Source organism: Schistocerca nitens, chromosome 1 (assembly GCF_023898315.1).
Source record: "Schistocerca nitens isolate TAMUIC-IGC-003100 chromosome 1, iqSchNite1.1, whole genome shotgun sequence".
Classification (NCBI taxonomy): Eukaryota; Metazoa; Arthropoda; class Insecta; order Orthoptera; family Acrididae; genus Schistocerca; species Schistocerca nitens.
Window position 1 is genome coordinate 727,918,946 of NC_064614.1, and position 22,053 is coordinate 727,940,998.

Sequence of the window (22,053 nt, forward strand, 5' to 3'; positions counted from 1 at the left end):
GTGGGAGTGAGGGCGATAGGATGGCCATAGATGGTGAGATAGAAATCAAGGAGGCGGAAGGAAGGGGTTGGTTTGCCTACAATGATCGCCTGGTGAGAGATTTTTTTTTTTTTTTCTTTATTGTGATTTCATTCCCCTGCCCCATGCGGGCAGGGGAGGGCTGTCAGCAGCACAATCCGCCGCTCTTCAGCCGAGTGGTATGACAATTAAAACAAGAATAAAATAATACATACAGAAGGAGGTAAAAAGGGGGAACATAAAACAGAGTAAGGGGAGAAAATGGAGGTAAAAATACACTGATATGTAGACGTTCATTGGGGACAGTTAAAAAAGTCACCAGAAAGTTAAAAAACACAATTGGTGATTCTTAAAACACATGGAAGTCACTAGATGCACAGGCACAGGTGAAAAGTCGGCCACAGTATTAAAAACACTCCGAAACAACACACTTAAAACCCACTCGGAGCACACACGATGAAGAATAAAACTACCAGGTGGCGGTCGAGGGTGAGGCCAAGGTATTTGAGGGTAGGAGTGAGGTGGATAGGACGGCCATAAATGGTGAGGTAGAAATCATGGAGGCGGAAGGAACGGGTGGTGCGGCCTATGATGATCGCCTGGGTCTTGGAGGGATTAACACGGAGGAACCACTGGTTGCACCAAGCGGTGAATTGGTCAAGGTGGGTTTGGAGAGTACGTTGGGACCGTTGAAGGGTAGGATAAAGGGCTAGGAAGGCGGTGTCATCAGCGAACTGGAGAAGATGAACAGGAGGGGGAGGTTTGGGCATATCAGCAGTGTACAGGAGATAGAGGAGAGGGGAAAGGACAGAACCTTGGGGCACGCCGGCAGAGGGGTAGAAAGTACGGGAGTTGGAATTGTGGATAGTCACAAAGGAGGGACGATGGGAGAGGAAGGAAGCAACGAGACGGACGAAGTTGATGGGGAGAGCATAGGTCTGGAGTTTGAAAAGGAGCCCAGGATGCCAGACACGGTCATAGGCGTTCTGGAGGTCAAGGGAAACAAAGATAGCAGAGCGACGGGAGTTAAGTTGGAGGGAAAGAAGATGGGTAAGGTTAAGGAGCTGGTCGTCAGCAGAGAAGGAAGGCCGGAAGCCACATTGGGTAAGAGGAAGGAGGCGGTGCTGGTTAAGGTGGCAGTGGATACGGCGAGAGAGGATGGCCTCAAAGACCTTACTGAACACAGAGGTGAGGCAGATGGGACGATAGGAAGAGGTAGCAGAGGGGGGTTTGTTAGGCTTAGGGAACAGCAGGACACGGGAAGTCTTCCACAGGTCAGGGTAAAAGCCAGTGGAGAGGAGGACATTGTACAGGGTAGCAAGGACAGACAGGAAGGATGGAGGGGATTCCTTGAGGTGACGGTAGGTGACGCCATCATGACCAGGGGCGGTGTTGCGTTTGGAGCGGAGGACGAGTGTGATGTCTTGCATGGTGATGGGAGTGTTGATGTCGGAGGGGGGTAGCCGATCCAAGTACTGGAAGCTAGGGGCGAGCGGGGGGACCGAGGTGTCAGTGCGGTCAAGGACAGTGGGGAAGAGGGAGTAATCAAAATGGGGATCGTCAGGAATGGAGAAGACCTCGGATAGGTGGGAAGCAAAATGGTTAGCCTTACTGAGGTTGTCAGGAAAAGGGCGATCGTCATGGAGGATGGGGTAATGCGGGGTGGGATGGCTACCAGTAAGGCGGTGGAAGGCTGACCAGTACTTGGAGGAGTTGACAGGGAGGGTGGAGTTGAGGCGTGTGCATGTCTGACGCCAGTCCCGGCGTTTCTTTGCTGTAAGGAGGTTCCGGATATGTCGCTGTAATTGCCGGTGGCGGGTGAGAGTATCCCGGTCACGAGTGCGGAGGAAGGAGCGGTAGAGCCTGCGGGATTCACGCAGAAGAAGGACGGCCTGCAGAGGAAGCGTAGGGCGGTGAGGGTGGATGAGTTTGGTAGGGACATGAGCCTCCACAGCGTCAGTGATGGTCTTCTGAAGGAAGGAAGAGGCATGGGTGACGTCATCAGGGTGGTGGAAAGTGAGGGGATGGCTTTCGACCTGTAAGGCAATGGATTCCCGGTAGGCATCCCAATCGGCACGGTGGTAGTCATGGACAGACTTTGGAGGGGCAGGGGGGCGGGTGGCTGCAGTGGCAGGACGGGTAGAGGAGATGGTGAGAAGGACAGGGAGATGGTCACTACCGACGGGATCGAGGACATCAACGGCAATGCGACCAAGGAGGTTGGGGGAAGCGAGGATAACATCGGGGGTGGAGTTACTTTCAGGACGGGTGTGCTGTGGGAGAGGAACAAGGTCACCATGGAGGGTGGCAAGGAACTGATGCCACCGCCGAAGGGTGGCAGGGTCACGGCTGTGGATGTTGACTGGTGAGAGACATAATTTGCAGGATATATGCATCCTTCAAGCAGAAAGTACGTGTATGAGCGTATCGCAGTTGTCACTTGGAATCATCAACAATGCCATCCCCGTTCGTGCCTGGGCATGCGCGAACCGTCATCGTTCGTGGATCGGACTATACAGGGTGGTCCATTGATCGTGACTGGTCCAAATATCTCACGAAATAAGCGTCAAACCAAAAAAACTAGAACTAACGAAACTCGACTAGATTGAACGGGAAACCAGATGATGCTATGGTTGACCCGCTAGATGGCGCTGCCATAGATCAAACGGATATCAACTGCGTTTTTTGAAATAGAAACCCCCATTTTTATTACATATTCACGTAGTACGTAAAGAAATCTGAATGTTTTTGTTGGACCACTTTTTTCGCTTTGTGATAGATGGCGCTGTAATAGTCACAAACATATGGCTCACAATTTTAGGCGAACAGTTGGTAACAGGTAGGTTTTTCTAATTATTATATAGAACGTAGGTACGTCTGAACATTTTATTTCGGTTGTTCCAATGTGATACATGTACCTTTGTGAACTTATCATTTCTGAGAAAGGATGCTATTACTGAGTGATTACCTGTAAATACCACATTAATGAAATAAATGCTGAAAATGATGTCCGTCAACTTCAATGCATTTGGCAATACGTGTAACGACATTCCTCTCAACAGCGAGCTGTTCGCCTTCCGTAATGTTCGCACATACATTGACAATGCGCTGACGCATGTTGTCAGGCGTTGTCGGTGGATCACGATTGCAAATATCGTTCAACTTTCCCCACATAAAGAAATCCGGGGACGTCAGTACAGGTGAACGTGGGGGCCATAGTATGGTGCTTCGACGACCACTCCACCTGTCATAAAATATGCTATTCAATACTGCTTCAACCGGACGCGAGCTATGTGCCGGACATCCATCATGTTGGAAGTACATCGTCATTCTGTCATGCAGTAAAACACTTGTAGTAACATCGGTAGAACATAACGTAGGAAATAAGCATACATTGCACCATTTAGATTGCCATCGATAAAATGGGGGCCAATTATCCTTCCTCCCATAATTCCGCACCATACATTAACCCGCCAAGGTCACTGATGTTCCACTTGCCGCAGCCATCGTGGATTTTCCGTTGCCCAATAGTGAATATTTTGCCAGTTTACGTTACCGCTGGTGGTGAATGACGCTTCGTCGCTAAATAGAGCGCCTGCAAGAAATCTGTCAGCGTCCCGTAATTTCCCTTGTGCCCGTTGGCAGAACTGTACACGACGTTCAAATTCATCGCCATGCTGTTCCTGGTGCAGAGAAATATGGTACGGGTGCAATCGATGTTGATGTAGCATTCTCAACACCGACGTTTTTGAGATTCCCGCTTCTCGCGCAATTTGTTTGCTACTGATGTGCGGATTAGCCGCGACAGCAGCTAAAACACCTATTTGGGCATCATCTTTTGTTGCAGGTCATGGTTGACGTTTCACGTGTGGCTGGACACTTCCTGTTTCCTTAATTAACGTAACTATCCGGCGAACGGTCCGGACGCTTGGATGATGTCGTCCAGGATACCGAGCAGCATACATGGCATACACCCGTTGGGCATTTTGATCACAACAGCCGTACATCAAAACGATATCGACCTTTTCCGCAATTGGTAAACGGTCCTTTTTTACACGGGTAATGTATCGCGAATCAAATACCGTCCGCAGTGGCTTAATGTTCATGATACGACGTAATGATACGTTTGTGAATATTACAGCGCCATCTATCACAAAGCGAAACAAGTGGTCCAACTAAAACATTCATATTTCCTTACGTACTACACGAATATGTAATAAAAATGAGGGTTCCTAATTTAAAAAAACGCAGTTGACATCCGTTTGACCTATGGCAGAGCCATCTAGCGGGCTAACCATAGCGCCATCTGGTTTCCCCCTTCAAGCTTGACGAGTTTCGTTCTTCGTAGTTTTTTCGATTTCGTGAGATATTTGGCCCAGTCACTATCAATGGACCACCCTGTATATAGTCCGTCAAACCCTGAAGATCTTCATGAATCTTGAGAGTCACTAATGTCAATACTATTTTCCTTAAAACGAGAAAACCATTTTGATGCTGTATTGTGACCAATGTCATTACCTCCATACTTAGCAGTATCTGCTGCTAACAACCTTCCATTGAACTGAAGCACGAGAATATGTTTGAAACGTCCCACTTTCTCTACTTCGTACTCCATGATCTAGAGTGCAAACGACAAAATAACAATATGTAAGCTGCTATAGCGACAGTCAACTACAAATAAAAAGTGGCAATCGATATACATACCGATAGCAACCGGAATACCAACGTGCAAAGCAAAAAAGCTACGAACTTATGATTGAACTTAATAGAAGTTTTGTAAGGTGGCAACAGCCTTGCACCTTACATGAGACCATTTAACGTGACACTTAAGGTTTTGTTGGAGTAATACTCTAAATTACGGTGTAGGAAATCTATGTGGAAACGCATCGGCACGAGAAAATCCCGCGATTTTGTAATTATAAGATTTTGCGGAAAGGCAGTACGCGAGACAGAGCTCGGCTACGTCCCCGCCTAGCCACCGAAGGCCACAGCCTGACGGCATGAATGGTGAAATGGTGAACTGGGGGAATTTCTGTAATCCGTTTAGAGAGGCCACAGCAGCCGCCAACCTCTGAGGGACGCGCGGCTGCAGATGTTCAAGTGTTTACCAAAATAGAGCAGTGGATAGCTGGACGGGCTTTCCTATGCGTGCTCTCACATATGTCCCACAAATTTTACACCTTCGAGTAACACAAGTGGGGCAGGCCAGGAGTTCCGAATAACAAACTTTCATTGCAAGAATCTGTGTTCGCTACGACGGGGAATCTCGTGTGGTCTCTTGGGAGAAAACTTCCAGTAAACGTGTTATTGCCCACAGCTGCGGTTCTTTCCAGCCGGCGAGGGCGGAGTTTACTTGTGAAATTTTGTAGAAATAAAAGAATTGTGGAAAAAGAGTTCTATTCCCAGGCTGTACATTGGTCGGCACTGGAAAACTGGGTGTTTTGAGAGCTTCTAATGATGTGATTCGCTCGGTAAAAGTTGAGTTGAGAAAACAAAGGTGAAGAGCGATCTTGCTGGACTCTCGGTAGAGGTCTTCCGTGCTGGGCTCTCGTACTGAGAGGACGTTAGCCAAGTCGTCTTTCGTTCTGAGCGGACGTTAGCCGCGCCAGCTCATTGCTCACGGAAACATTGTCACAATTGGGGAAGTTTACAGACAGCAGTCTGGTGTTCGAATATTGTAGGATTGTACTTCCCGGGATGCCACACGCCGAAAGCAGGGCCCCGCCGTTGTTGTCAGTGACCGCCGCTGCAACAGGAACATTACGGTGAGATCGCTCCCGCTTCGGTCTGTGTTAGGAGTAACGTTAAATAGTTGGATCAATTGCGATTGCTGTTTCCACAGGGGATGCACGCTACTTTGGAGTGTAGTGGTTCTTCGTATATATGTTATAAGAGATCGCGTTTTGACCGATTTTAACACAGTTACTGCCAATTCCAGTTAGGAGAATAGTTTGTAAATAGTTCATTGTGTTTTATTTAGCATTGATCTGAAGGTTATATAAAATTATTTGGATTCAGTAGAGCCTTTACATTCAGTAGTTGATCCTGAATTCACCCTGTATCTTTATTTTATTTTTGTGTATGTGTTTGATGTCATTGAACACTCAAAGTGTTCGTGATCGTTCATGTTTGGAAGTACAAATAGTTGTGATTTATCGTCAACACTACCACTGCAGATGAGTTAGGGGTGACAGGGCCACATTTAAATCTAGCGTTATCCAGTTTTGCGTACAGTTCCACTCCCAGTTGCTCTGTAAGTTGTTTGTCAGGGGCGAACACACGCAAAAATAGGACAAGCAACGTGTGGGGTGTTACAGTTTATGCAGATACTACCATCTGTGACACTTGATTAGAATGAAACGAAAGATAATGTTAGGACTGTGTCAATGAAATAGCTTCGCGACCGTTTCCCGGAGTCGCCGTTCCGTCTGCAGCCGGAATTCTGAGTGAGTAACGGCTGGAGGCCGCATTAGCACCCGGGATTAAATTCAAACCGTAGGCCTCCTTCCATTGCAGTGAAATCCGATTACCGGCTGCTGCTTCTCGCTGCTTGCCGCCTGACGCGCCGCGCCGGAATGTCTCACTTAAACTTGCAGCCTGTTTGCGCGCCCCCCGCCCCGCGTTCTGGTGCCCTTTTATCTGGCTTCCGCTGCGGAGGACCCCGGGACTCCGTCAAACAGAGAGCTGCAATTACAACGCCACCTCCTCTTACGTCTGCCTGGCGCCAAATTCACCAAGCGGGCGCTTCTTAATTGAAAAATGGTTCAAATGGCTCTGAGCACTATGGGACTCAACTGCTGTGGTTATCAGTCCCCTAGAACTTAGAACTACTTAAACCTAACTAACCTAAGGACATCACACACATCCATGCCCGAGGCAGGATTCGAACCTGCGACCGTAGCAGTCGCACGGTTCCGGACTGCGCGCCTAGAACCGCGAGACCACCGCGGCCGGCTCTTAATTGAACACTGACATATTTACGAATGAGTGCACATTCGAAGCGAGAGTGACAGTCTCGCATTGAACTCGTTATAGTTTATTTGTGCCTCTACGGCAACCCAAATATTCCGCTGCTTTAAGGAGTACTTGAGAAACAGTAAAAAAGCCACTCCGTCTTCAGGCCACGAGTGGGCTACCGGGACCATCCGACTGCCGTGGCATCCTCAGGAGAGGATGCGGATAGGAGAGGCGTGGGGTCAGCACACCGCTCTCCCGGTCGTAAGATGGTATTCTTGACCGAAGCCGCTACTATTCGGTCGAGTAGCTCCTCAATTGGCATCACGAGGCTGAGTGCACCCCGAAAAATGGCAACAGCGCATGGCGTCCTGGATGGTCACCCATCCAAGTGCCGACCGCTTCCGACAGCGCTTAACTTCGGTGATCTCACGGGAACCGGTGTAGACACTGCGGGAAGGCCGTTGTCACTTGAGAAACAGTAGAGTAAAATATAATATTCGAAGTGATAAGTAACTTACAAAGATTGAATGAAAACACACATTCAACACAGGTGCAATATTCTACAATACTTATTATTTATTTCACTAACCAGTTTCCGGCCGTTACGCCATCATCTGGTACATAGATAAGTATGTGGAACAGCGAAATTTTGTTGCTTCAAAGATTTTAAACCAGCGCATCTACTGAGAGTCCCTGTTTCCAGATATGAAAAAATTAAAACATAAAAGAATTACAGACCTTGGTTGCGAGTGGCCGTGGATTGAAAGCAGTGGGATGTCAGAAAGAACAGACACTATATGTGTGTGCGTGTGGTGGTGTGTTCTTTCTGGCATACCGGTCTCGCACAAATTTATATATAAAGGTGAGATGGCCAATGATATCTTCACTGCAGATACACACCACACCAGGCTCTGCCTGGCAGAAAGGAGTGCTTTCCTTTCTTCCAGAAGTGCCAGTTCTGCAAGGTTCGCAGAAGAGCTTCTGTGAAGTCTGTAAGGTAGGAGACGAGGTACTGGCAGAATTGAAGCTGTGAGGACGAGTCGTGAGTCGCGCTTGGGAAGCAGAGATGGTAGAACACTTGCCCACGAAAGGCAAAGGTCCCGAGTTCGAGTCTCGGTCCAACACACAGTTTTAATCTGCCAGGAAGTTTCATATCAGTGCATACTCCGCTGCAGAGTGAAAATCTCTTTCAGCTAAATTCCTAACACTTAATAAAAGATGAAAAAGATACAGCCTTCTGCAGTGATTTAGAGTCCAACACGGAAGTCGTTGCGACAAAGTGACATACATTTACCGTGTAGACTGGTTCGTCGAGATGGGCAAGCCTTCGATTACGCTACAGTTGTTGGTATACTTTTGGGCTTCAAATTTCAGTGGACTTACAGTTCCGTATCGACTAGTTACTCCGCAACTGCCCAGACCGTGAGAATAATTTACACCTCAAGGGCGAAACACGGCAGCTCTGTCATGCACTGTTTTTAACTCGAGCACTTCTTGGTCCTCCAGTCTTATTATTTCCTCTTGGTTCGTTTACATATTGTTTATTACCCTTCTTTCCCTATTGCTCACACCTATCTTGCACCATCTTATAATGTCGAATTCTGTTTCTACACCGACAAATCCTATGACTGTCATCTTGATTTTTCCTCAGTCTTGCTTATAGCACATCGATTACACGCTTACCATTAGAAATGTGCAACGGTAACTGGGCCATATAATTTTGAAACCAGCGTTTAGTTCTGTCTATGAGTTTTCTATTGACGAACTTACGGGTTTACGCAGTCACTCTGTAACTGTCATGTCAGAAATACCAAGTGGCAGTTGATGGTTCGCAGAACTGACACCACAGTTACAGATAGTCTGAGCAAACCAGTAATGTCGGCCACTGATGAAGTGTATATATGGATTGTGATGACCCCTTCAGCATAAATTAAGGCCTGAAGATGGCACACTGAAGTGCCGAAACTGGTAGTACACACTAAATAAGATCATAAAGACGGCTGAAAGCGTTTCATTTTCTTACAATAGTGAACAGCCATGGGCCCCAAGAACTCCAGTCAAAATGATGGACACACAAAAACACGAATTAATAAAACTATTTGTTGTGTACATAGTTCCGCACAGTGAGCACGTACACAATTTTCCCACTAGAGCGCGCCCCGCTAAGCACAACAGCGCAGGCGCAGCGCTCGTCCCTCTCCGCACTACGAGATGGCGCTGCCATAGAGACGGACCAAATCCTGCTTCTGCCGATCCGCGTATTAATATGTAAAGCAGCCAATGAGATTGCTGCTAATGTAGAACCTTTTCTCCTCGTGGATAACACTCGCACAGTGATACATGAATGCGTGAGGTATTATAACGATTGTACAGACCTCCGATTAGCAGTCTGCATTTGTCTGCACCAGTCTGTACCAGTCTGCATTAGTCTGTACCACTGTGTACGAGTTCTACATTTGTCTGTACCAGACTATAGTCAAGTTTCAGTCTGCGCCTAATAAGATTACCATATTTCTACTTATAGCCAGGAAGATAAATGTATAGACACTTTTGTCAAGTATCAGACATATATGTGAGAATAAGGTTAACGTACCAATACCAAAGGAACTTCAGATTGTCAATTGTAAATAGCATCCAGAATCAAGTTAAGTAATTTTTATGCTTGTTATTATTTTAATAAATGTGTGTGAAACTTAATCAACTTCTGTTTAAAGTTGGTCACCGTCAATCTGCTACTCTAAGCGTGCAAGTGGCATTTCTATCGTCTGACCTAACGGCAGAAGATAACACCACGAGACATATTGCTGACACTCGCCTACTTCATTAGAGCGACAAGTCAAATAATCTGATGGTGTGTGTACTGAAGGTCTTACAGTACGCACACCACACTATTACTGGTAGTACTTCGACAATATTGTTGCTGCTATCGCCAACAGTCATAATAGTAATTATAATAAATAGTACTGACAATAATAAAAATAATAATAGTGACAGATACAAAATGAATTTATAGGTGTACAAAATAGATATTTCCTGGTATAACATCTTCTGGGGAAAGGAGATTTGAGGTGACCGCACCAGCTACGAATACTGGGAAATGAGGAAGAACCGTTTCGGTAGAAGGATGAAAAATGTTAACGAGTGGGTACAAGGACAGTTATAATCATTTTTGTTGCTGAGTAAATATGTCATGAGTCTAAAGCTGGAGGTGTTACTTAAGTTTCCAATATATTGCGGGAGGTTATGCCAGAGTAGGATTCCTGCTACTGAGAAGGAAACTCGCTGAAGGATGGAGTGCTCTAGAAAACATATTTCTCTGATGCGAATGGGTGCTTCTGTAGTGTTCTAAGGACAAGAATGTAGTGGAGAGATATGGGGATCAGTGTACGTTGATAAGACATACGACAAGGAAGAGAGTATGGAAATCTTTGCTCTTGTTTGCACGCAGCCAGGATAGCTGTGCTTATGATGGAGAAATATGATGGAAGAGTTGAGTATCACAGATCGAAACACAGGTACCCGTAACCACTTGCAGGCGCCGTGCCCTTTCCTGAGACAGACCTTGTAGGATAATGTCGCTGTTGTCAGTAATTGGAACTGCAAGTGATTCTACAAGTTTTCTTTTCAGGTCAAGAAGGAAGAGGTTTTATATTTAAATAGAGCATGGAGACGTACTGTTGTCTTCTTGAACGTTGCTCAGCCCACCTTAGGATCTAATCTATTATTACTCATACACTGTGTGATCGAAAGTATCCAGACACACCAAAAAAACTTAGTTTTTCATATTGGTTGCATTGTGCTGCCAATTACTACCAGATACTCCAAATCAGCGACCTCAGTTGTCATTAGAAATCGTGAGAGAGCAGAATTGGGACCTGCACAGAACTCACGGATTTCGAACCTAGTCTGGTGACTGGGTGTCACTTGTGTCATATGTCTGTAAGCGAGGTTTCCACACTCCTAAACATCCCTAGGTCAACTGTTCCCAATTTGATAATGAAGTGGAAACGTGAAGGAACACGTACAGCACAAAAGTGTACAAGTCGATCTCGTCTGTTGAGTGACAGAGACCGCCACCAGTTGAAGAGGGTCGTAATGTGTAATAGGCAAACGTTTATCCAGACCGTCACACAGGAATTCCGAACTGCACCAGGATCCATTGCAAGTACTAAGACTGTTAGCTGGGAGGTGAGAAAAATTGGATTTCATGGTCGAGTGGCTGCTCATAAGCCACACATCATGCCAGTAAATCCAAATGACGCCTCGCTTGGTGTAAGAAGTGTAAACATCGGACGATTGAACAGTGGAAAAACGTTGTGTGCAGTAACGAATCATGGTGCACATTGTGGCGATGCGGTGACAGGGTGTGGGAATGGCGAATGCCCCGTGAACGTCATCTGCCAGTGTGCGTAGTGCCAACAGTAATATTCGGAGGCGTTGATGTTATGGTGTGGTCGTGTTTCTCATGGGTGGGGGGGAGGGCCTTGCATGCCTTGTTGTTTTGTGTGGAACTACCACATCACAGGACTACATTGAGGATTTAAGCACCTTCACCTTCTTGCTTCCCACTGTTGAAGAGGTATTCGGGGATGGCGATCGAATCTTTCTCACGATTGAGCACCTGATTATAATGCACGGCCTGTGGTGGAGTGTTTGCTTGACAATAAAATCCCTGTAAAGGTCTGCCCTGCACAAAATCCTGACCTGAATCGTACGGAACACATTTGGGATGTTTTGGAACACCGACTTCGAACCAGGCCTCACTGACTGACATCAATAGCTATACTCAGTGCAGCACTCCGTGAAGAATGACCTGCAATTCCCCATGAGCCCCCTCTCATATTTGTATCTTACTCTGAGTAATTCGATTTTCCTCTCTAATTGCATGCAATGAAAAGTTGCTATTCCTTCACACGCGGACTTCCCACGCAGTGTCTCTCGTAACTCAGGTGGCCCAGTGACAGGCGCTTTCTGCTGATCTTGAAAGGGTTAAGCCGACAGGTGTGAGGTGGTCGATTGGATGCTTTCTGGACGCCGACATTGTCATAAGAGAGGGGGCGACACTCACACAGAGGCCTGACGAAGCGGCTGGGCTAGAGATTCTGTTACTTCACGGAAACTTAGTGAAAACACTTTCTGGCGGGCTACCAGCGAGGCGTGGGAATGACTTGTTTTCCTAGGCAGTCTTGGCGGGCAAATTCCCGCGTTGTCTGCAAAATCATAAATGTGATTGGCTTCCTCACGGAATAGCTCCGTGGCATAGTAAAATCGGCGCAGAAATTGGAGCCAAGTATCTCCATTGGTGGACTATTAATGCGTCAGCAATAGAGTGGAATTTTCGGCCGGTTTTCGGGTTGCTGATTGGAACGTTTAACCACGGGCACTGTCATGGGGGCGGGAATGTTCTGTGTTAAGCTTGTACGGGTGTTCTTGAGAGAGTCGCGTCTTGCCTTTCGGTCGGAGTAGGACACAAGACTGAGCTCTCGCTGCTCTCGACAGCCTGCCGTCCGTTGGCTGTCTAATAATGTTTCATTTACTTGTAACTGTTGAAACTTCCCCTTTTGAACAATTATACACGAGACTGTGCTTAAACTGACACACAATATTTTTTAGCGCAACGCAATCTGACTATCAAAGATCCCTGCAAAAGAATGGCCCTGAGTAACATTAAATTATACCTTTCACAAATCTCTTACCTCACAAAAATCTTGGTTACTCGAACTACTGCAATACAGCGAACGCCACTACTGCCAGCTAAATAAAAGATTCAAACTACGGAAGGCACTAACTACTGATAGGGATAGTTAGCAAATGAAAGATATTAATAGAGAACAAACAATGTATTTACCTTAATAGTCATAATATATATAGCAGTTCATGACAAGTTACAAAACTCCGCCATCTCTCTCCCCACATCCACCACTGCTGGCGGCTCACCTCCAACTGAGCAACGCTACGCGCTGTTCACAGCCAGCTGCCTAACACTACGATGGCGAGTATTACAACAAATGGCGAGTATTACAACAATGCAAAGCAGCCACAGACTGCACACAGCACAGCCAGTGATTTTCATACAGAGGTGGCGTTACCAATAATAAAACCTAAACAGCCTAATTACACTGTTTGACGGAGTTGCTGAAGTTTCGACTTCAACGTAACTTTCCGAGTACAGTTGGCAATTGATAATTCTACGTACATGCGGCCTATGATGTCTGTCTTGAACAGTTGTGGCTAAAGTTGACTGTATCGGAGTTACTTTGTGACTTTGCTTGTTAAAATCGATCACTGTACCGTCAGTGATTGTGTGGCGGGCCTTCTTCGTCTCCCTCAGAGGCGCAATTGTATTGGTAGGAAGTCTTGAGTCTGGAACAACCAGACCAGGATAATTTGTTTTGGGCTATACTCGCGACATTATCAACACCACGACGTGACATTGAAGCAACCAGCCATCGCCTCCGGTACGCCAGATCGTGTTCTTGCAGTTAAGAAGACAGCTTGGTAATGTATGTCTGCAGCACCGGCCGATATGGGAATTTTGCTAGAAGATAATCAGAGATCATCAGAGCGCACCTGTTCGACTTTTCTAACTTTGTTCTGTCTTGGGTGTTCATTGTCTTAGTTCTCACTACTGTAGCAGCAATTAATGTTGGGTTGGCTGGGTGTTTCTCTTAAGATTTGATTTGCAAGGAATTGGCTCCACATACCACTTCGTCATGATGATGATGATGATGTGGCCTTCAGTCCTGAGACTGGTTTGATGCAGCTCTCCATGCTACTCTATCCTGTGCAAGCTTCTTCATCTCCCAGTACCTACTGCAACCTACATCCTTCTGAATCTGCTTGGTATATTTATCTCTTGGTCTCCCTCTACGATTTTTACCCGCCACGTTGCCCTCCAATGCTAAACTGGTGATCCCTTGATGCCTCAGAACATGTCCTATCAACCGATCCCTTCTTCTAATCAAATTTTGCCACAAACTTCTCTTCTCCCCAAACCTTTTCAACACCTCCTCATTAGTTATGTGATCTACCCATCTAATCTTCAGCATTCTTCTGTAGCACCCCATTTCGAAAGCTTCTATTCTCTTCTTGTCTAAACTATTTATCGTCCATGTTTCACTTCCATACATGGCTACACTCCATACAAATACTTTCAGAAACGACTTCCTGACACTCAAATCTATACTCGATGTTAACAAATTTCCCTTCTTCAGAATCGCTTTCCTTGCCATTGCCAGTCTACATTTTATATCCTCTCTACTTCGACCATCATCAGTTATTTTGATCCCCAAATAGCAAAACTCCTTTACTACTTTACGTGTCTCATTTCCTAATCTAATACCCTCAACATCACTCATCTTAATTCGACTACATTCCATTATCCTCCTTTTGCTTTTGTTGATGTTCATCTTGTATCCTCCCTTCAAGACACTATCCATTCCGTTCAACTGATCTTCCAAGTCATTTGCTGTCTCTGACAGAATTACAATGTCATCACCGAACCTGAAAGTTTTTATTTCTTCTCCATGAATTTTAATACCTACTCCGAATTTTTCTTTTGTTTCCTTCACTGCTTGCTCAATATACAGATTGAATAACATCGAGGAGAGGCTACAACCCTGTCTCACTTCCTCCTACTCCTGTATTACACCTATTTGACTTTGTATTTATAAACCTGTATTCTCCTGACCAAAAGTCTTGTTCCTCCTGCCACCGAACGTCACTAATTCCCGCTATATCTAACTTTAACCTATCCATTTTCCTTTTTAAATTTTCTAACTTACCTGCCCGATTAAGGGATCTGACATTCCACGCTCCGATACGTAGAACGCCAGTTTTCTTTCTCATGATAACGACGTCCTCTTGAGTAGTCCCCGCCAGATCAGTCAATCATCCAGACTGTTGCCCCTGCAACTACTGAAAAGGCTGCTGCCCCTCTTCAGGAATCACATGTTTGGCTGGCCTCTCAACAGATACCCCTCCATTGTGGTTGCACCTACGGTACGGCTATCTGTATCGCTGATGCACGCAAGGCTCCCCACCAACGGCAAGGTCCATGGTTCTGAGGGGTGGGGGGGGCACCTCGTCATACATGTCACAATCTAGTTTATGGCCGGTTGTAGGCGCTTCAGTCTGGAACGGCGCTACCGCTACGGTCGCAGGTTCGAATCCAGCCTCGAGCATAGACGTTTGTAATGTCCTTAGGTTAGTTAGGTTTAAGTAGTTCCAAGTTCTAGGGGACTGATGACCTCAGATGTTAAGTCCCATAGTGCTCAGAGCCATTTTAGCCGTTTCTAATTTATGGACAACTTCACCTTCACAGCATTTATTTGAGTATCCAATTTCATCCAGTTTGATGTATTGTAAATGTTTCATGTGTTTTGTTTATTATTTTGAGTTTAATCATAATAAATCAAATTGTTATTTTGGACAGAACTTTAAGTCTGTTTATCGGTACAGCAATCCTTTCATTTCTCACTATGTTAATGAAACTTTCCTTTATTTAATTAATTTATATCAAATTAAATTATTGCAGGTGCCAAACTCTTTTTCACTCCACTTGCATGGTCGATTACAGTCAGTTCGCGTTTCTTCTTAATCCATGTGCAACAGCAAAAGTCGGACTTAGAAAAGGGGGGGGGGGGCTTAGAGTATAATTTACATATGAAGATTCTAGAAGAATTTAGTGATAAATACAATGCTAGCCCCGGCATCTCGCACCTTCCAGCACCTGATTAAACGTATGGCTGCGAGAGTGAAAGCTATCATCAAGGCTAAGGATGGGCCAATACCATATTGAATTCTAGCAATACCGATGAAGGGCACCGCGAACTTGTAAGTTATTTTCAGCAAAGTGTCCGGATACCTTTGGTCACATAGTATAGATTGTTTGCTGAAGGAGATAAGTTGATATTTGTCCCATTTGGGGTTAAAGATGATAGGGATTGCCGATAATTTAGGCTAATGGTCCGACAATAACCTACCAGAGCTGCTTGGGTTTTGGATGGGTTGAACCTTAACGCATTTTGATAGTGCACACTGGTTGATATTGAGAGGTTCGAAAATTGTCTTCAGGTTTGCTGATTTTGCCCTTATATACAATGTATGGGGTATTTGCAGTAGGAAAAAAAAGGATAACACTCATTGACACACAACGAAAATTGCGGAGGACCCAATACCGATACCTGGGCGACATATGTCACTACCTGCGAGCAAAATCACAGCATCATACGGGCTGCTAAGTTTGGCAAATAAAATGTCGACATAGACAGAGGCTTTGCTTAAACCTAAGAATCAAACGCCAGCCGCCTGTGTTACCTTTATTACTGCAGAGGTTGGGCTAAGATGTTTCCAGAAACCTGATAGCTATTCTTTTAATAGGTTTTTTGTGGTTAGGTAGTGGTCGTGGAATATATACATTGTAATGCCTTGGAAAATATACGAAGACTGCAAATAGGTCAGTAATCAGAACGTGTTATGGCAACGTCCATTTTAGTTAGTGGCTTGCAAGTTCTACAGAAGACTGCAGCTGTCAAAATAACTGCCAAGTTAGTAACACTGCCTTATAGGCTTCCTCGCTCTCCCATTTCATATTGCATTTCTCTTATCGTTCCCCAGAGGTATGGTTACAAATGAATGGATCGCTTTGTATACATTGCAATAGATAAGTAGATGGGTTGGGCAAAATTATAGAAACACCACAAACGCAAAGCATTACTATCCCAAATTCGGCGGAGGAAACCCTTTGGAACAGCCTCCAGTCGCCTTGGAATTGATAAATACAGGTATGGTGAGGTTTTCTGAAATATATTGACAAATTCAGGTAACTACGAGGGAGGCGGACTGCGATCACACACCCTTCTCTCCAAAGTAGACAACAGATCAGTAGTATTGATACCTGATGACAGAGGGTGGCAGGGAAAATGCCACAATAATTTATCCTCGTGCTCACCAGGCCACTCCCCAATGATGCTAGCTGTATGAACAGGACCTATGTTGTCTGGAAACGCAGTTTTTTTTTTGTCATCAGTCTTCTGACTGGTATGATGCGGTCCGCCATGGATTCCTCTCCTATGCAAATCTCTTCATCTCAGAGTAGCACTTGCAATCTATGTCCTCAGTTATTTGCTAGATGTGTTCCAATCTCTGTGTTCCTCTACAGTTTTTGGCTTCTACAGCTCATTCTAGCACTATGGAAGTCATTCCCTCATGTCTTAAAAGATGTCCTATCATCCTGTCCCTTCTCCTTATCAGTGTTTTCCACATGTTCCTTTCCTATCCTATTCTGCGCCGAACCTCCTCATTCCTTACCTTATCAGTCCACTTAATTTTTAACATTCGTCCGTAGCACCACATCTGAAACGTTTCGAGTCTCTTCTGTTCCGCTTTTACCGCAGTCCGTGTTTCACTACCATGCAATGCTGTACTCCAGACGTACATTCTCATAAATTTCTTCCTGAAATTAAAGCCGATATTTGATATTAGTTGATTTCTCTTGGGCAGGAATGCCCTTTTTGCAGTTCAAGACTGTTTTTGATGTCCTCCTTGCTCTGTCCGTAATTGGTTATTTTATTGCCTAGGTAGCAGAATTCCTTAACATCATCTATTTCATGACCAACAATCACGATGTTAAGTTTCTCGCTGTTCTCATTTCTACTTCTTCTCATTACCTTCGTCTTTCTTCGATTTACTCTCACTCTATACTCTGTACTCATTAAACTGTTTACTCCGTTCAGCAGATCATGTAATTCTTCTTCACTTTCAATCAAGATAGCAGTGTCATAAGCAAATCGAATCATTTATATCCTTTCACCTTGAATTTTAATTCCACTCCTGAACCTTTCTTTTATTTCCATCATTGTTTCCTCGATGTACAGATTCAACACTAGGGGCGAAAGGCTACATCCTTTTCTTACACCCTTTTTAATACGAACACTTCGTTCTTGGTCGTCCACTGTTATTATTCCCTCTTGACTGTTATACACATTGTATATGAGCTGTCTCTCCCTACAGCTTACCCCTACTTTTACAGAATTTCCAACATCTTGCACCGCTTTACGTTGTCGAACGCTTTTTCCAGGTCGACAAATCCTATGAACGGGTCTTAATTTTTCTTTGACCTTGCTTCCGTTATTAACGGCAACGTCAGAATTGCCTCTCTCGTGCCTATATCTTTCGTAAAGCCAAACTTATCATCTTGCGCATCCTTAAATTTCTTTTCCGTTCTTCTGTATATCATTCTTGTAAACAACTTGGATGCATTTGCTGTTAAGCTGATTGTGCGATCATTCTCGCACTCGACCGCTATTGCCGTCTTCGGAATTGTTTGGATGATGGTTTTCCGAACGTTAGATGGTATGTCGATAGATGCATACATTTTTCACGCCGGTGAGAATAGTCATTTTGTTGCCACTTCCCGCAATGTTTCTAGAAATTCTGATGGAATGTTATCTATCCCTTCTGCCTTATTTGATCTTAAGTCCATCAAAGCTCTTTTAAATTCCGATTCTTATACTGGATCCTCTATCTCTTCTAAATCGGATCCTGTTTCTTCTTCTGTCACATCAGACAAATGTTCCCCTTCATAGAGGCATTTACCTATCCCCTCTCTCCTCTGCATTTAACAGTGGAATTCCCGTTGCACTATTAATGTTAACACCCTAGCTTTTAATGTCACCGAATGTTGTTTTGATTTTCCTGTACGCTGAGTCTGTCCTTCCGACTATCATTTCTTTTTCGATGTCTTCACATTTTTCCTGCAGCCATTTCATCTTAGCGTCCCTGCACTTCCTATTTATTTCATTCCTCAACGACTTGTTTTTCTGTATTCCTGAGATCTCCATTCCTCTTCAACTGTACAGCCTACTGAGCAATTTCTTAGTACTATGTCTATAGCCTTAGAGAACTTCAAGCGTATCTCGTCACTCCTTAGTACTTCCGTATCCCACATCTTTGCGCATTGATTCTTCCTGACTAATGTCTTTAACTTCAGCCTGCTATTCATCACTACTGTAATGTGATCTGAGTTTATATCTGCTCCTGGGTACGTCTTGCAATCTAGTATCTGATTTCTGGATCTCTGTGTGACCATGATGTAATCTAACTGAAATCTCATTCCTCGTCGCAAGCCCATATTCTCCTACAAACTTTTCTTCTACTCCTTCGCCTACAACTCTCTTCCAGTCCCCCACGACTATTAGATTTCATCTCCCTTCCATACTGTATTACCCTTTGCATATCCTCATACACTTTCTCTGTACCTTCATCTTCAGCTTGCGACGTCGGCATGTATAAGCAAACTATCGTAGTCGGTACCCATCCTGTGTTTCACTTATGTGACGTAAACCCAGCCATAAGTTGGAAACAGCGTGAAACGAGATTCATCTGTCCAAAAGACATTCTTCCATGGCGCGACTGTCCAGGTTTTATGGTTTCGGCACCATATTTTCCTGTTACGGGCATTTACATCACTGCCGAGTGGTTTTGGAATGCCAGCTGCACCTACGATTGCCTGATCCTGTTCGTGTTGTTTTAGTGCCGACAGGGTTGGCGAATGCAATTTCGGGTCTGTAGTGATTTTAGCACCTGTCGTCCTCTTATTTTCCGGCAAAATTCTATTTAATGACCATCTGTCACGATCGCTCAACGAACTCTTTCGTCGGCGTTGTTACTTCATCTTGAACAGTTTCGAGTCCCAGGCAGTGTCCATTTGGAACACAAGCCACACCATCTTGTCCTGTTTTTCCAACATCTTTCTTTTTACACTCTGGTACAATCCACACTCTCCTCTACATCTTTCAGTTATCTATCCCTTGGTCTTCATCTCAGTAGTATTCTTCGCATCTCAATTACTTGTATATTCTTGAGAAACATATTGTTTTCTATTCTCTGTAGGTACCCATACCATCTTACTCTTGCTGTTTCTGTCCTGCTCTGTAAGGGTCACTTTCGCTGTTTCTCTTGCACTTGTTACCGAGGAACTTTATTTCTCATGCTTGTAATATGGCTACATCTCTTTTCTTCATTACCGATGTTCAGAATCATAGGTCCGTTTCGGGGTGTAGTAACTTCCATATATTACCTCTTTGCTTTTTGTGAGATGCCTTTGTTCCAAAACAGCCTGCTAACATGGGAATGCTTCTGCCTGTCTGCCACGGTCACTGATATCTTCCTTTTTTTCCCATTTTTCCTCTCTCACACTTTCCGAGAACTTGACACTTTCTACCTTCTGCAATTTGGGACCTCCAGCCATTATTCTACTAGTTGGTCTATCTTTCTTTCTAGTTGTAACCGGGATCTCACATTTGTTAGGATTAAAATTCATTCTATTCTCTCCGACGGTGTCTTCTCAAGCATTCTCCTCCCCGTTTCCCTAGATTATCAAGTCACCTACGAACACCACTGCTTTTATATCGTCTTCTCCAGGTATTTCTGCCGCCTTAATCATTATCTCATCGAAGAACTCAATGATGAGGAGGAGAGACAATGCACTGCATGTTTCACATCAACTGTTTGCTGGAACCACTCCATCCTTTCATGCCCCACTTTCACACAACTCGGACTACCACAGTTCATCTCCTCCCCTCCGCTTGTTGTCCCATTTTATGCTTTCTCCTTTTTCAGTGCTTCATAATCTATCTTCTAAAGACGCTATGAAATGTCTTTTTCTACATTAAGAAACGCCAGCACGAGTTGTTCCTCAAATTAACAGTAGTGTTACTGGAGCCTCCTCACTGCAAATATGAAGTCAGCAATTGACCTCCCATGTCTGAAACCTTGTTGGAATAGGTTGGTACCAGTGCCTTATGTCAAAGCTAACTTAATTTGAAAGTGGGCAGACGGTTGGTGTTAGTTTGGTAGGTGCTTCCGGAACCAAGATCGCTGAATTGTTTGGTGTTTCAAGACGCACCGCACGTAATGTCTAAGCAGCTTTTAGATATACGCGTATAGATATAAGTTGTATAGATATTGGGTGCGGTGCGTCTTGAAACACGAAACACTTCGGTGGTCGCGGTTCAGGTAGTACCTACCAAACGAACACCAACTGTTTGTCCACGTTCAAATTATCTTAGTTTTGACATAAGGTACAACTACTCAGCACGTGGTTCATACCACAACTGACACTTGCAACGTACTGAGGACGATTCACATGTCTCGTCCGTGGTCAAGTACAATAGCGCTACCTGTAGACGTCGCTAGCATTTGTATGTTCAAGCAGACATTCCTCGCGGTTTTCCCGCATTTACGGGAGGCGTTTAGTAAGTAATGCTTTCTGAAAGCAGGCTGGTTTTATTCAGGATCCAATTACACCATATTGTTACCCACTCTTTTGGCTGCAGGTAATCTCCGTTCAATGCGACGACCTCTCACGACCTTATTGGGAGGTCTTGTATTCCCGAATGGAACTACTCTACTGGTCAACGTCGGAGCAAACGTCCTTCTGCATCAATAATCTCCGTATCATCCACGTACAGCTTCCTATGGAGGGAATCCTTCATTGGGCCAAACAGATGGAAGTCTGAAGGTGTAAGGTCTGTGATGTAGGGTGGATGAGGAAGAGCTGACTTATGACGTTTTGTGAGCTCCTCTCTGGAGTGCCGTCTTGTTTGAAGCCTTGCTTAGTCACGGCGAAGGAGAAGTTCGTTTGTATTTTTGTGGCGACGAACACGGTGAAGTCGCTTCTTCAGTTTCCTGAGGCTACCATAGTACATCATATGAGCCAATGGGCTTGCCGCAGTGGTAACACCGGTTCCCGTCAGATCGCCGAATTTAAGCGCTGTCGGGCACCTGGATGGGTCTCCATCCTGGTCTTCGGAGTGCTGTTGGCAAACGAGGTGCACTCAGCCCTTGTGAGGCCATTTGAGGTTCTACTTGATTGAGAAGTAGCGGTATTAGTCAAGAAAATTTACAAGTACCGTGACAGCGGTGTGCTGACCACTTGCCACTCAATATCCTCATCCGGTGACGCTTAAGGGCTGAGGATAACACGGTGTTTGTTTGTTTCATTATTTTTAGCACTGTACACTCCGTAGTTGACATCAAACGGAATAACCCCTTCAAAGCCCTAGAAAAGGATCT